The 17,553-nt window shown below is 41.1% G+C and overlaps 1 protein-coding gene across 3 annotated transcripts in view; it reads right to left on the bottom strand.

The window, feature by feature from the left end:
• Window positions 1-17,553, bottom strand: part of Mef2 (myocyte enhancer factor 2) — a 67,933-nt gene that overhangs the window by 13,410 nt on the left and 36,970 nt on the right. For 2 of the 3 annotated variants that reach the window (XM_018543943.1, XM_018543940.1), the window contains exon 1: window positions 7,438-7,600. The exons of the other annotated variant lie outside the window; for it this stretch is intronic. The gene's annotated coding sequence lies outside the window, so the exon portion shown is untranslated. Of the gene's footprint in view, window positions 1-7,437; window positions 7,601-17,553 lie in introns of those variants that run through there. 3 annotated transcript variants of the gene reach the window in all.

The following is a 17,553-nucleotide window of genomic DNA, read 5'->3' as shown; positions in this document are numbered from 1 at the left end:
CACCTACGCGACATAATCGGAGAACGTTAAAAAAATTAAGTCGGAGCTAACAATTATTATACCATATAAGGTGACGAAAAAATGTGGTGCACAGTTTTATGTTTCTCAAAATGATAACGTATATGTAAAAAATTAACTGGACTGTTAGTTATATTTCATTAAATACAAAAGATATAATAAATATTCAAAATAATAATTTTTAACTTCGAAACGAGTTTTAAGGCGCTCCGGAAACGCGGTTATCAATAACACAACAGCGTATCTTTTCACGGATAAAATCTGCCAATAGAGTAGTGATCAATTAACCGATGAAAACTTTTTGGTGCAAAGTCTTTCTGGTATTTAAACAACTTATCGATATTTTAACTTCAAAATGACCTTTAATGTTATTTGATCTTAATGAAATCGAATAATTGGTACTTTCCAGCAAGGCACAGTGATCATTTCATCTTTGTTTAGTATTGGCCAACAATTAGAATGTAATGATTCAATATGTTACATCGTGTTATCTGTGTCTTTTACTGGAAAGTGCTCAATGTCAGTTTTGCTACCTGACTTGACATAATAACATACAAAAACTTAATCACACGAACTTTTTTTTATCATCCTGTATGATAAATTGATATTTTCTGCATTCTGTCTTCTGTGCGTGGAACTGTAAATGTATCTTTAATTATATTGTAAAATACAGTACTCCTATATAGATTTAACTCATTTAGATTTAAATAATTTATCCAGATCACAGATTATCTTAATTTATTTTCTGCTGACTCATATCTTCTCTTCTAATCCCCATTAGTTTAACTTACATTAGCATAAACTACTCGTTATTCCGAGTACAGATAAGGATCATCGATAAATAAAGGATGTGTCACGCGCCGTTCCGTTCGTTGCGGTCCTTTCGAACGTAAATCGGGGAAGAAAGGATGACGTCGCGATTGATTAGGTAACTCGCGCGCGATTAGATCGCGTCTCGTGCGTGCGCGATTATGAAACGCGATCTTGATACGAGGTGTAAAATGAAGTGCAGCGAAAATAACGGGGTAAAACGCGATGGAGCGCCGCGCACCGCGCTTGTTTCGCGTTAATTCACGTAACGACACATCGCGTGCTCGCAATGAATGGGATAAGCTTTAGTAAATACAGACCGAGGGGGGTTAGAATTAGAATGGCGAGTTAAAGCCAGAGTTTTTACGTATATACGCTGCCAGACGTAATATAGCGCGCGCGTGGAGAGAATTATCGGTCGCGAATCCCGTTGTTTACGTTTCAAAAGCGCACACCGAGTGGGCGAAACGTTTGTTGATTCCCGTCCGAGCGATATAAATAAAGCTCGCGTATACTAAAACTAACATTTAATATTTACACTTCAATTATTGAAAAAGGGTACCCTTTCACAAATAACCGCGTTCGACGCGTCTCGAAATATGAAAATTTACTTCTGCTGCTCTATATGTTCCTCGTTCAATACTTCATTTTATCAATTTACATTCTTGCCGCGAAGAAACGTAGACATTCATAATTATCGATACTAATTGCGAAATGTATCAAAATCCTATTCACCGTCTGTGCATAAAATAATTTATTCCCCGAGATTAAATTAAGTTTCCAGCGTGTGTTGTACCCACATTCAAAATATGCAAGAGATAGCGCCGCGCGTCTCTTTAATTGAAAATATCTCTACAGGAAAGCTTCGTAATCTTTATAATTAATAAAATCAAGTCTCCCGAGTGTTGTTACATGCCCATAATTTACGACACTATTAAGTTTTGACATAACATTTATTACCAATTAATCGATACAAAATATTGGTTTCCCCTAACAAAGAAAAAAAGATTCAAGATTTCAAAAAGCTCTCAAAATTCGACATTTCGTTCGAAAAAAGAGGTCTAATATAATCTTACCTTTGCTCTTTTGTTACAAATAACGGTAATTAGATTATGAGACTATAGTGAGCAATATGGTTAACTTTACACGTTAATTTTACGAAAAAGAACTCAGATCGCGCGACGAATAACTATCAAGTTCTCAAAGTTCGACATTTCGTATGTAAAAAAAAATATAATTTTATCTTTCTCCCTTTTTTTGTAAATAATAGTAATAATTAGAGCATTAAAGTATGAGCGACGATTTTAACTTTACACGTTAACTTTATAAAAGGGCTATTCAAGTTCGTTGCACGACGTAATTACTTATCCGAATAATAGATTGTTAGGTCACGAACGAGAGATGGTTTTGACGGATGTAACTATCGATATACGAGTTAAAAGATACCGATTCAGGGCGTGATGTTTGCGAAACGCGTGTAAGGGAAAGGGGACACAAACCTTCCCCCGAGATAATGATTTCTCGGCGCGTCGCGCGCTATCACCGTCTTGCCACCTCGGCGCGGCGCGGAATCTACGTTCCGCGTGTGATCGATCGATGGATGCACGTGTGTACTCCCCGCGCGCAGTAGGCACGGCTTTTCCAACCGTGAGAGGGGGTGGAGAGATAAATTATTACTCGCGCGCGCGCGACTAGTGAATGAAAAGCGGCATAACGCTCGCGCGCGTCCGCGCGCTCGCTATATATCCCCCTTTTGCTATCTTTACCTGCGACGAGGAGATCTAGGAAAAGCCAAGCTAGACGCTCAACGTGTCTCCCGCGATCGAATTCGGTTTATTATACAAGAGCGTACACCGCCACCCGGAGTGAGGGTCAGCGACCACCAGCCTACACCGCGGCCTATACATCCCAGGGCCGAGACACAGTGAAATATCAGGAACGAGCGAGCGTATAATATTACAACGATGCGTAATAAGGTAATATCAGAAATAAACCGCTGGTGGATAATTTCGCTGTGCGAGAATATGCGGTGAGAGTTGTACTGTTCAGCGGGAAGAATTTGCTCGAGAAGTACATTAATTGGAGGAGGAATTAGGGTTTCGTTTGAGAGCGGGATATTTCGTTTAAGGTTTAAGTGCAGGATGCCAAACAGCTGTTCAAACACCACGGACTAATTCTCCGGTTAACGGTTTGGAACAATCCGGATGTAATATAAAAGTCGATTATCGGAGTACGTATTATAGTATCGTCAATAACTTACGGCGCATCAAAACGCAATGAAAATATTACGTCGTAGCAAATGCTCGGCGATATATGTTAAAGGTTTGTCCCCACTGAAGCCGAGCGTGCCATACTGGCTTCTTCTTTTGCTTTATAAATGAAGAAAAGAAAAAAGAAAAAGAAGCTAATGTTCAACATGATCAACATGATCAGTGCGGACGAGCCTTAAGTCGTAAAGAAACTTCAACGATCGTATAATTCAAGAATAATTAATAAACACAAATTCACACACACTACTAACACACGTAACGCACGATTCCTCTTCTATGTTACTTGAATGGTTTGACAGCATAATTACCATATTTTGAGTTGCAGTTTCAGGTAAATAACGAGTAAGTGGATTTACATAAATTTTTGCATGAATATTTATTGGAATTTTATTAGTATATAAAATTTAATTCGCGTAAAGCTTCTCATCGGATTGGCGAACAAGTACTATAAAATGTGATTTTACAGAAGCATCAAGAGACAAACAAGAAGATTAAGTAATTTACTTGATTTAATAATTGATTTAATAATTTACACCGGCGTCTAAGGTAGGCTTCCACTACGTTATCTTACTGATGAGTCTAGTAGTGGAGGCTGGGACGAAACGCCGACTTGTGATATTCTTCGCAATATACGAAAAAAATTAAAAAAATAATATAAAAAGAAAAAACAATTGATTAATTTTTAAAAATTCGGTTGCGATTGTTGAGGACTCTGTGAAGTCGAAACTTTTCCGTATATACCGATGTAATTATTAATAATAAATTTACATATATTTCTAACAACTAGTATAGCTCAATTAGTTTTTAACCTGGGAGGTATATTAAGTTTAAGATTAAGTAACTTTCGAACCAGTAGAGAATTGTACTCAAATTTCACACACAAGCATCAAACGTAATAATGCAATAATCTATGAAATTTTTATACTTGATAATGCTTTGAGTCGTAAATGCACACATCTTTAGTACGATATCCGCGAAATGTTACGTAACGCCTGACCTTCACCCCAGAGTCAAAAAGGCAAAAAAGTGATTGAAAATTATGAAATCCTTATCAGAAGGCGCACGAGAGCAGGTTCCGATCAAGCGAACGGCGGCCCGTACTTAATCATCGAGCGTTCCGTCGTTTCATTGGCGAGCCGGTTGCAGCGACGCCGACACGTGAGGCTCATTTGCATCTCGTTACATCGTGCTGATTAATAATCGGCCGATAGCAAGATGCGACTTGGCCGATCGAAGGAGCGTTGCTATCTGACATGGACGTATACCTACAAGTCGCACACTGAGAGCGCGCATGTGGTCCAGCAGCTGATAGAACTCGTGTGCCTCTTATCGCGCGGCGGTAGACGATTGTGTCCGAGCCGAGTCGATATCGAATTCGACGGATTATCGCGCGAGATGCGCCGAGGTCGAGATACAATGAAATAACGACAACGCGAAGAACGAGGTAACAAAGTTTAAGAATCGCATAGCGCGAACGGGATTGTATTACGAGAGAATTCACGCGGAAATTATTTAAAGACAATTTTAAGCGGGTCAATTCTTCTCGTTGTCTTCGTGTTACTTTGACGAAAATATTCGGTACAATGCTCGTGAAGCCACTGAATTAACTGACTTTAGATCATTATGTTTATAATAATACATCACACGCGGAAAGAACAGTCTGGATGAAGCATGGATCTATAATTCGATCTAAAAATAAATATATTATATATATATAGATTAAAGTAAATATATTTCCTACACAATTTATTTCGACGATTCGAAAAAGTATTTTTAGAGATTTTGGTAAAATCGTTTTTCTTCGTTCATCTGTCACTGGCGGAAACTGTTGAAATATTCTAGTAATCCAAAATTGGAGTAAAAATGACTGTCGGCTGCAATTTTTTTTCCCCCCATTTGAAGCTGTTGAAGAATACGTAATAAACTTTATCTATCTATTTATCTATGCCTTATTCTTTATATCTTATCCTTGTAGCTGATAATTTCAGACCTGCGTTCGTGTGCGCGTGTATACGTGTTACTCGATGGAATCTTCGCTCGACTAACAACTATGCCGGCTCGTTAGGATGTCGCTTTGTCGGATCGTTTATGCGTGCAAACTTGCGCAGATTCCGCACCGATGCTCGCGCGCTAGATAGCGAACCGATCAAAACGACCATCGATGATTTATGGTATTCCAAGTAAAATAACGCGGCGCGCAATAAAACGTTTCTCAATCGCGAAACGCAGTCGGAAATATTTCGCGCGGAATAATACATCCGGAATGAACGCTGCGCATGTCGTATCGGAGAAATTAAAAGGTAAAGATTACATTACAGAGTCGCGACAATAATTCCAATCAGAATGAGAAGTGTTGACATTTCAAAATTGCAATATTTATCTCGCGCTGTAGATGAAATAAAAGTTTTGATTTCCACTGGAACAAGATATCTCCTATCATCTTTTAATTAAATAAAAATTGATCTCTACTCCGAAATGTTAACATTTTTTTCTCCGCTCCACATTTTTCTTCTCCGTCCCAAATAAAAATGTAGGTAACGGCGGCGCGCGCGCGCGCTTGTTCCAGATGATCGAATATTGTTTTAAGGATCTGATTAAAGTATCTCCGCCGTGGGCAGGAGATATAATTTATCACAGAGGCGTGATCCTCGGATTACACGGTGGATACCGAGCGCGCTCTTTTCTCTCTCGTGTGTTCTGCGAAGGGAGGGCGTCTTTAATCGGAGCGAGAGAACCGTGTGCTGGGTCCCCATTATTTTCTCGGTCAACCTAACAAAGTCGATATAACGACAGAAAAGAAGAATTAGTAATCCCCAATCAGCGGTCCGCAATCTTAAACAACTTCGTCGTATACCTCGCGTCATTGATTTACTCCAGTTCGATACGCGTATAGTATATACACACAATTTTTCCTTCACTTCCTCGTATACGTTTATTTCAAAAGAAAATTTAGATACTTCGCAGTTTATCGTTTTGCAACGCAAAGATTTCGAAAAGTTATATGCGTTGTCAAACGTACGACGCGCGACGGCACGTCGCAAATCTATCGTTAACACAATATACTACAATTAGACCATTCTTTAGTAGCGGCAACGTGATAGGGAGATTTCAGCGAACGTCGTCAATCGCTATTACATGTAGTGTAAGCGACAATTGTTACGTTTTAGGATTTTGAACAAAAAAAATGCGATGCTGATTTTTTGGAACACGTTTTTTTTTTGGGAAAATCGTTCTTTCTTCCTCTTTAGATGAATTCTCTTAACGGAATCTGAGATAAAATCCCGGGTTCCTCTTTATTTTCATTTTGCATTCAATTTCCACCGTCGGTATCCGTATCCCAGCTGTAAATTATGTAATATTTAAATTATGTAATCTCCTCGTTTAGCTCCGGCTATAAATTAGATAAAGGAATTACTACTACATGTCAACGTAAACAATGTAATACTGCACACACGTTCCACCGATTGTCTTATCAGCACAGCATTAATTCCAGTTTGAAGAATGATTAACCGTATCGAACGTGCATTCGTAGACGACGACTGTTCCCATCTTTAAAGAAAATTTAATTATTTTACCGTAATCGTTCCCAGTCGCTCCTCAAATCTCACGTTATCAATAAAATGTACTATTGAATGTATCCCACGAGAATTATACCCTTTGTCATTCAAGTTTGACCAGAGAACGCCAGACCATGACGGATCTTCTAATGCGGAATGATTATGAAATTACGACGTCTTGAATAAGACAGTGCCAGATATCGAATTAGGAGCGGAATACTAAAGTACACAGTAGTAATCGAATTAAAGACAAGATACGAGATCGTCGGTTACCGCATTACTCGCGATTACTATTCAGCGTCGTCAAATTACCGTTCCTACCGCGCGGTAAAATGGTGTTAAACGTCGCTATTTCAATAACAGTTAGAATCTCCCGATAAGACGTTCCGTCCGGCTTGTCCCCGTGGCGATAATGAAGTTAGAACAATCGTTCAGAATTTTTAATGTGTCGCGTTTCGGATAAGACGGAAGATTGAATCTCCGTTCGTCCGCGCGAAGAGATCAGAGATCATAAAAAGTGTATATACGGGAGAAAACTCGAAAGATTATCATCCCAGCGCTTTGCGAAAACAGATCTTGGCTATAGTATAGTTGGACTTCCCTCCGCCGAAGCTCACGCAGGGTCGCGAGAGAAGTCTTCTCGACCGTCTCTCTTGGATGAGGTCCAAGAATCTCTCGACGGAGATTCACCGTGACGAGAAAGAGTGTTATCCTCTCACTCTCTCTTTCTCCTTCATGCTTGGTTCTCTTCCTCCTCGTGCTACTGCGTTTGGTAAACTCACCGGATCTCGCAGCCTACTGGATCATCAGCGGGGCATGTCGACGGCCGAGTCCCTGTTGAGCCGCGGCGTATCGATCGATCTCCCCCGCGAGAGCGTCAACGAGAGCGAGGCCGAGAGCGAGCAGGCGATCCTCGGGATCTCGGCGCCGCGACGCGGCGCGCCGCACCGCACCGCACCGCACCGCGCCGAGCCGCGATCGCGATCTCGCTCGAGGACGCGCCGCGTGTCGTCGAGGATGACGACAACGACGACGACGTGAACGCACCCCGCCAACTAGCGAGGCGAACGCGTGCGGGAGTCACCGACGACAACGAAAGGTATATCGCCGTCGTCGTCGCGTCCCTCTTCTTTTCTCTCTCTCTCTCTCTCTTTCTCGCTCACGACGTTCGGCCGTTCTCCAGAACGACGTCAATGGTCCCGTGCGCGCGATCGATATCTCCTCCCCACACCGCGATAAAGCACCCCCGCGGGTGCCTCGCGACGACGGAGGGACGGGAGAGAGACGGGGAAGATCGTGAGACGGCGCGATCGTTCGCCGATCAAAACAAAACTTCCAGCTGCTGCTGTTGTTGTCGCTACTACTACTACTCTCACTCCTCCTTCTCGTTCTCCTTGCCGGATGCTGATTCTCGCACACTAATTCGCGTCGTCGCCGGCCGATACCACGCCGAACCGAACCGACGGAACGAACGGAGGAATCAACCGACAGGCACACTCACGACTATCTCTCTTCTCCTCCTCGTCGTTGCGTCTCTCCTTCTCTCTATCGGTGGTATATCTTTTTTTTTTTTTTTCCTCTCTTTGGCACACTCTCCAACCGGACTTACTCTCTTTCTTCCTCTCTCGCGTTCGCAAACACGAATTGCACGCGCGCGTGTGTATGTGTGTGTGTGTGTGAGTGTGTAGGTACGTGCCGCGTGCGACGCTTCTCCCGCTTTCTCGCGGTCCGTCGGTGACGGATTCGGTTTCGTTCGCTGTCGACGATTTGCGTCGCGGTGCGTATCGAATGAGAAAAATCAACCGCAAACGTTTGCCAATTTTATCCGAGTCGAGTCCCTCTTCGCTCTTCCTCCTCTTCGTCCGCTTCCTTCACCTTCGCCGTGAATCACTCGCACGATAATATTTATAGGGACGTGTATCTCGATTGATAACGTGGTGAATATATTCTTAGGTCGTGTGTGCGTCGATACGCGCTCTCTCACTCCGTTCGTGTGTCGCGCGCGCGGTTGAGATAGGTTAGCTTTTTATCCGCGAAGTCGTGATTCTCGCGGGGACTAGATACGTTGACTAGAGATGCAACGGCGAGAACGAGCGTCTTTTCCTAAAAATATACTTAACACGCGCGTGACAAGCACGACGGCGATGGCGAAGACGTCGCTCCGACGGCGTAACACGCGCGGACGGCACTGCTTCTCTCCTCTACGCTACCAGAGCGTATTCAAATTTAGACACGCGTCGTCTCTCCGCGACTCCGGCGGGTGCTGCTGCCCTGGCGCACACAGTCGCGCGTATGTACGACGATGCCACGACCAGCACGACGGTGACGCGGGTGACGGCGGCGGCGGCGGCGGCGGCGGCAACGGTAGCCGCTTGCGGTGAGCTTGCCGTGAGGACGGTTAAAAAACCGGGGCGGTCGCGCGCGCTTCGACCAGTTCGCCCCGAGTTCGCGGTCGAGCCTGAAATAAAGATTTGAGGAAGTCGCGCTGAGAACCGCGAGCGAGAGAGAGTGGTGCGTATGTGCGTGCGAGCGAGACGGACGGAGGAGGAGCGCGCACGCGAGCGAGAGGTAGAGATCGAGCGAGCGGAGAGAGCGAGAGAGATGGCACGAGCGAGCAGGAGGGGGAAACGAGTCGTCGCGGCTGGTAATCGTGTACCAGTCGGTCCACCTCGCCTCTGAAGTTTACCACGGCGAGCCGAGATACGTCGCCGCGACACAGCCTCCTATTGGTCGATAACGCCGCGGACGTCAGCCGGCAGCCAGCCAATCGCGCCGCGCGGAGGTAGCGCGCGCCATCTCGCGCCGCTTCCCGCCAGCTCGTCGCGGCTCTGGGGGCTCTCTTCGTAAGCCGCGTCCTCCTCGCCCTCGCACGCCGCCGCGCCGCGCCGCGCCGTCGCATGTCCTTACGAGACGCGTGCGCGACCGCGATCGTTTCGCTCGCGTCAACAAGAGCGGAGCACCGCGCGCGTTGTTGAGACTCTCGCTCCGATCGCAGCAGCGGCGTTAACCAAAAAACCGCGCGCTTTTCCTTCTCTTTTGCTCCGTCACCGTTTCTTTATCGATCATGACGATAATCTTAGCTTGACCGTTTCGTCGACTGTCCTTTCTCGGCGATATGTGATTAAGCTTACTGAAATCTTTGAGATACGTTAAGTAGAAAAATATGCAAGTTACGAAGAAAGAAACGACACCTACATTCGACATGTCTAATGGTCGTTTCCATGAATGTAGATTAACTTTAATCTCAGATCGCACCTTAATTTTCATCTTTTTCTAACTTTAAGAATTAAAAAAAGTGGAAGAGTAAACTTGAGCAGAGATTAAAGTTAATCGACATTGACAGAAACAGATACGCTTTATAAATTTTGAAAAAATGCTCCTATCACAATAGAAAGCACAAATGTGATATAAAGAGACACGAATAATAATGGAATATCTGTCTCCAGATTTTTATTAGTACGCAAAGATTTACAGACATAAAATGCAATAAACTAAGCAAAAACTGCAAATAGTCTGGTTATACAGATACCATGAAATTTATGTTATCTATAGCTTCAACTTTCTATTTAACCCTAATCGGTACTCGCGGTTCAATGTGGACGCGAACATTTTCCTCAATAATGCTGTAAAAAATATACAACCAAAATGTTTTTCACAATCTCACGTAATTTTAAGTTACAAAAATTAAACCTGCGAATATCAATCAAGGAAACGTAGCGGACTACGATTAATAATTATGGAATTGCGAGAGGAATCTCGAATAAATCTTGGGGATGATAAAAGGCAGTTTCTAGCGATTTGGAGAAATTGCGTACTAACGATATCTCAAATCTGCGCTCGTGCGCGAATTATCATCGGGAAATGAAATCGATATGCGGCAAGCGATCGCTTGGAATATAATTTGCAATCTAGCGACGCGCACGTGTCAAAACATAATTAACACGTCTTTCACGACGTAGGATTTTCCCTCGGTCGATTGTGAGGCAAAGGTGTGAGAGAATCCGTGCATCGTGACACCTCGACGAGAAAGAAATATACATGGCGCATCACGAGAAAAAGAGGTGAGGTGGATTACGAAACGAAGTTAACAACGCGAGATTACGAGTCGTTACGTAGTCGTGATAGGAAGTGCACGCAAGAGGGAAAAGAGAAATGAATAGAAAAACACCGGGGAACGGCCGTTTAACGGCGCACTAGGCGTCAGTCGATGTGGCGATTCGACCGGCGAAAGGCCGCGTGTTTACGCAAACGTAGCGCGCATCCTTACACTTTATTAATATTTCGCCCGCCAGAAATAACGCGGCGCGCGGTACGGTTCAAGAATCGACCTGCGTTTTATACGGAGCTGGGTGCATTACAAAGTATGTATGCGCGCCTTGGAGTCGACGAAAATAACAATTGTGTTATAGACCGGCCGTACGTGAACGCACGGCGACTGCCCGAGTCATGCACCGCGGTATGCAAGTACATTGCAAGTGCACGATTCTATTTAAGGCGTTATCCGCGCTTCCGCTCGATTTCCGCGTAACATTGCACGAGAGAGGTGTATCCCCTTGTCTTTCTTTCGCGACAGCGATTCGACCGAATTCTCGAGAGATCAGATTGAACGAGGATTATTTGTGATGATCCGAATGTTTTCCGCTCGATTCATTTGTATTCAAACGGCTTACGTAATATATGTAAGATATCCATGAAAATAGGTAAACGAAAAGTAAATTGTTTACTCTGAACACTTCGACTGCCATATCATTCATATTTGAGGAGCAGACTTTCGAAATGCATTTCGTTAAAAATTTCATTTTTTTTTTTTTTTTTTTTTTTTTTTTAGTTAAAAGTGACACAGTGTTCAGTGTTGAGAGAGATTCATATTTTAAGTTACTCTATGATGTTCTGAAAGCGTTTCTGCATCATCAATTTATGTGCTGAAAAAATCTGGACATTTGAAGTGCATTATGTCCCTTAATTAGAGACACACAAAATGTATCCGTTTAGCATTTTGAACATTTTACTGATTGGCGAATTGTTATTATTTTATGAAGCGCACAGTTCTCTTGTGACTTTCTTATCTTTCGTTATGACTTTTTTTTTCTAAAAATTATAAATTTTAGGCAAAACGCGTTTTGAAATTCTGCTCTTCATTCGCACTGATCCCGATCATTTGTCGATAATACTTTTGTTTTATTTTGCCGAGTACTTAAGATTAAAAAAGAAAACAATGTGAGTTATAGATATTACAAAAGAAATAACATATTAAAATAATATCACTTGATTTATTAAGCTCAATGCTGAAATTAACTCAATAGTCGAGTATTAAACGAAATTCTAATTCGCAAATTAAATTGGTAAGAATCTAGATGTCGAAGAATTTCGACAAAAAAACGAACAAACGTCATGATGCTTACAGCATCACGATCTGCGAAAAATCTAAAAGAATAGATAAAAAGTCTGTTCTCTATGAACTAGTATACACCTTTGAAATTTAAAGTGAGATAAGTATATGTTCGGTATTTGGTGAAAATGAGAAACAGAGTTTTCTCGTGCAGGAGTAACAACGGACCAAAAATATCTGCATGGAAATGATCGCTCGATGATAAGAGAAGAGAGAGAAAAAACGAGTGATCTATAGAATCATTCGTTGGCAAAATTTGCGAAACCGCGCGATCGACATTCAAAACCGATGTCCCCGATTTCCACCGGATGCATCCGAAATTGACGTCGATTTGCTAAGGCGATATCGAGTGTCGCGGTAACACGTCAGTTGGAGTTGCCGACATTCGCGGTTCATCTGTCCAGAGTAGACGACCGATAGCACGATATTTGAAATTCTGTCCTGACGAATCTATCAAATCTTGAAAATATCCATATGCGCATTTCCGCAGCCATAATTTTACAACACGTCGTTAAAAATTTCGAAATCGTGCTCGCGGACAACAACTGGAGAGTTGCAAGTCAATACCTCTTTTTTTTTTTTCACAAAATAGAACTAGAATAATAAAATACAGACATAGTAAAATATTAGAACAGTAAAATGTTACGTTGCTAATTTAACAGAACACGCGGATTTCTCTTCATACATAACTATAAATCTGACCTCGTGGAAATTCGGAATACCAATAAAATAACATAATACTTCGTCGAACGTAAACTGAACTGCTCGTGTATAGAAGTTATTAGAATATCAGCTTGGGGCAACCAAATATTACAGTTACATAAAAAAGATTATTTATAAGATTTTCAGAGATCTCATGACACGCTGTCGTATACCGCGAGAATCATTCGAGTCAGTCGCGTGGACTGGCATTCGTTCGGGAAGCCTGGTTTAGGCTCTGACAACTCTCGTGCACAACTGTTGCACTAGCCTGGATCGTACAATAAGACGACGAAGATCTACGAAGCGGAGAATATTCGTGTCGGATATTCGTCGACGTAAAAAGCTCGCGCGGGAACCGCGCGGTGCCTGTCGATATTTAACGAATTATCCGCCGGTACGAGAGTAAATATAAATCTATTCCAGGTCGGATCGTAATGTATTATGCATGAGCTGCAATGTAGCTGTACCCCTACAGAGGTTGGACAACCTAACCCGTCGTGAAAGAGAGACAGTGCAAGCGAGTGCTCAATATGTCCTGGCCTATCGATTTCGCACCGAGCGAGCGCGAGAAGACACGAGAAACGGAAGACGGATAAGTAATTAATAAACCTAAAACGGGTCCGCGGTCATCGTTGATCGCTCGCACTTAGGAATACGTTCGAATACGCAACGGTATTGTGTAGTGGAAGCGGAGTCGGGTGGAAGGTACTTGCCAAGTTTTCCAAAACAATCACTCTATATTACATATTTTTTTTAATTTATCTACCAAAAATTAATGTCGGATTTGATTACTTGAATCAGTTGTCTTTTAAAAAAGCGAAGTAATACTTTCATCTGTATTACCGTCGCTTATAATCCAGATAATATCTATTCTCCTAAAATTATTTAATCGAGATTAAATTATTATTTTTGTGTGTATCTAGTTTTCTTTTTCTCCCAAAAATGTTGATATAAAAATATCTTCGTAACTACGTGAACTAGGAATTGCAAGTAATTCGTGTTTTTTTTTTAAATAATTTATACATAATTACATTCGAACAATTACATGCATCTCTCAAAACCAGTCAAAACATCTGATTCTCTTAAAAATCGATTAATTACCGACAAATTACCGAAGCGTGACAATTTTTATAACGGAAATTTTATCATTTATTTTCCACAAGTTTTAATGCAAAAAGGTCACCGCGCATCCCAAACATCACAGTGAGGATATGCCGTTCGTACATATGTGCCATATAAAATATCGAAAAACGTCAGGGCAGCGGTGCTCGGGCGAGCAGGGATATTTAATTAAGCGGGCATAAGCTATGCATGGCCGTCGTGCGAGATGGAGCGAGCGCGGCGCGCCGCGTCGGACGGATCGACTGCTGCATCACGCTTTCGTGGAAGAAAATATACCTATCCATTCATTTGGAAATGACAAATTAACAGCGAAGCACGAATAATAGACGTTCAACTCGGTTATAAGGCGCATTCGAGAGGGAGCCGCGTGAAAAGTAACGTCGCTTCTGCTCTCTACCTGTCCTGCAGGCCCAATAGAGATCGCGAGCGACACTTTTTCTTGGATTTTACGAAGTCAACGCTGCATTACTTTAACATAATATTACTATTTTGCTATATTCATTTCGCTCCGATCACAATGGAAAATGTGGAAGATAAAAATAAAATAAATGCTTAAAACCATTTACCGTGATCGAGATCGATTTAATGCTGCAACATTCGCTTTTGATGCGCATCAAGAGTCGCGGGTATAAAAGTATAAATTATAAAAATAAACCACGAACCTTACACAAAAAGATTTATCCATACGAGCTGAATTTCCCATGGATTTGATGCATTAAATATAACCCATTTCTATTTGCGACCGCCGTCTTGTTTAAGCAAAAAAAAAAAGAAGAAAAAACGCTTTTCCATCGATAATATTATTAACTGCTCAGCACAAAGAGTTTTTAATGCACAGTAAATTTATTATAAGATATCAATTTATTATTTACACTAATTTTTGTAAGCCTTTGCTCGTTAGAGCCGCAAGGTACTTGTTGCTAACAAACGTCTCTCATTTGATCCTCTCTTTTTCTCATTATTTCTCTTTTTCAAATGTAACGTGAGTCCTTTTTTTTTTTTCCAGTGTTGAAATCGTCACGTAAAAAAGGCCGGGAATGCGAGTGAGAAGGAAATTCCCGGGGGATACAGAAAGAGAACATCCAGAAAAGGGAAAGGTGAAAGAAAAAGGGGACGAGAGATGGGAAAAGAGAAAGCGTAGAAAACAGGTAGAGATGATGGGCGCGGATACCTTTTAGCACTGTAAAAGGGACGCCGGGCCCTCGTGATCTCCTTTTGCTCGACGGTGCGAAGGAAAAACAATGAACGTAACAAATACCTTCCGACCGACGGGATCGATAGCAATATCGGGGCGATATGTTATAGTCGCATCCCTCTCTCGCTATTTCCTCCTTCACCTCCCTATACCTCGAGAATCCCTTCTGTCTCTCTCTCTCGCACACATATGTATACACACATACATATATGTATATACACATAGATCTCAATCTCTTCGTCTCTCTACCTTCCTCTTTCGTCGTCAAACTCGCACGGCAGCAGCAGCAGCAGCAGCAGCAACCAACGGTAGCAATGATATTAAATTCTTCAGGAAAATCTAGGAAAGTCCATCTTCATTATCGGATGAACCGCGCTTAACCGTGTGACCTGGTCGATCGAGCGCCGAATCGAAAATAGCAGCGCATCGAAAATGATGGAGAGCGAGACAGTTCGCGAAACGAAAATAGACGTTGGACAACGGGAGGTCCTTAAAATTCAAAGCTGCAAAACAATTATCCTTAATATCTCAGCGATCGCCACTTCGAAATCGATCGACGTGTTACCTGCCGGTAGTCCATGTGACGTTATCAATTAATCCTCATAATTCAGCGAGATAATTCGTCACGTAGAGATTCGGTTAATCGACAGATACCTGACAGATTCTTTATATTTAAATTCATCTCAAGTGTTTGTTACCGCCGAGATGTAATAATTAATTTTATCTTGATATAATGGATTCCTTTTCCAATAGCTTCTATGTAGCGTAATTTAGAAAAAAAATGGAAAATTATGATTACTCCTCATATATATCCTCAAAATCTGAATTATATTCATCAAATAATTTCTATTCTGTAAAAATGGATTTTATCTCGCAAATTTAAAACTCATTATTTTTAGATTTTTTAGATTTCCAAAGCTTATAAATTAACTTGCTTAAATGTTTACTTACGATTAATTATACATAATATTTGTCGAATATCGATGAGTCTAGAGCTAAAATAAAAAAAATTCCAGATTTCTATTCATATAGTTTACCAATACACTGTTTCAAATAAAATCTTCAATACCGTTTTCATTATTAAATCTAATCATTCTGATAGATCTTTGAAAAAGCGCGGAATAATATAGATCACGTCTATAAAATAAGTAAATCGAATGAATAATTTATCACCAAAAAGATTATTTTATCGATCCACGTGAAAAATTTTGTATTATTTATCATATAGAATTTTTGTCAATTAATGAAGGTTTTACAAAAGTTATCTTCAAATTAAACAAAAAAGGTTAACAGATAGCCTAAAAAATTTCAAAAACAGTAAATTCAACCATAAAAATATAAAAAGAGGTCAATATCACAATTACTATATTATCCAAGACACTCCGACATTAATTGAATATGCCCTGAATTTAAGATTAAAATTAGTCCTGAAGATAATTTTCCGATAACCAATTATACAGTATAATATAAACTTTAAGAAAATTGAGTCGTTATTGTTATCGTGATGCACGTACAAGAACTACGGATTGAAATAATTCGGGAAAATGCAAATTTTCATGTGATAAATATAATAGAAATAATCATTCTGCTTAATTGTGACAATGAAAGCCACGGTTGGCGCCGCGTAAAGTGTGGATACATTTTTCTATTTGTATAACACGCGAAAATTGAAACCACAGAAATATATTCAGCAGTTTCAATTCCGATATCAAACACTGACTTATTCGAATATATCACGAGTTCCTGATATATTTTCAAACTATCTCAGCTTAGATGGAAAATGGATTCCGCAGATAATTTAATAAAGTGTAATTTTTAAACAGCACAAATGGGGTCGTCGCTAACCAGCGGATATTTCCAAGAAGAGATATTTTGAGAAAAAGGGATTATAAGCCGAGAGAAGCGTATGCAGTTAAGGATAATCACTTAAATCCAGGAGAAAGAGAGAATAAAAGAGAAGAGAGATAAATAGTATGGCATGTGATTTACGTAAAATATCATAATGCTATATGTTATTGCGTTACTATAAATTCAACGCACAAATGTTGCGATCAGTGGCACTCGTTCAAAACGTCAAGCGAAACGATCTCATCGATTTTAAACGTTGGTTTGAAAATTGAATCGAGTGAAGTCATACATATGTCACAGTATATGTAAAAAAGGAAATTATTCGTGAAAAAATTCGATAAACGCGCGCGCGCACACTCGATTTTAAACGTTGGTTTGAAAATTGAATCGAGTGAAGTCATACATATGTCACAGTATATGTACAAAAGGAAATTATTCGTGAAAAAATTCGATAAACGCGCGCGCGCACACAAACACACATACATTCTGGTTCTCCCTTTTTAACAAAAAAGAATATTGGCGTACACGTAATAATATACGTCGAAAATCCGTGCGCGGTAAAATACTTTGTCTAGTTCGAAATCGACGTTGCAATTGAGGACACGAATTGAGAGCAATCAAGTACGTTAATTTTAGTTTGTT

The sequence above is a fragment of the Cyphomyrmex costatus genome, unplaced genomic scaffold (assembly GCF_001594065.2).
Source record: "Cyphomyrmex costatus isolate MS0001 unplaced genomic scaffold, Ccosl1.0 scaffold41, whole genome shotgun sequence".
Taxonomy (NCBI): domain Eukaryota; kingdom Metazoa; phylum Arthropoda; class Insecta; order Hymenoptera; family Formicidae; genus Cyphomyrmex; species Cyphomyrmex costatus.
This window is presented reverse-complemented; position numbering and strand designations above follow the sequence as displayed.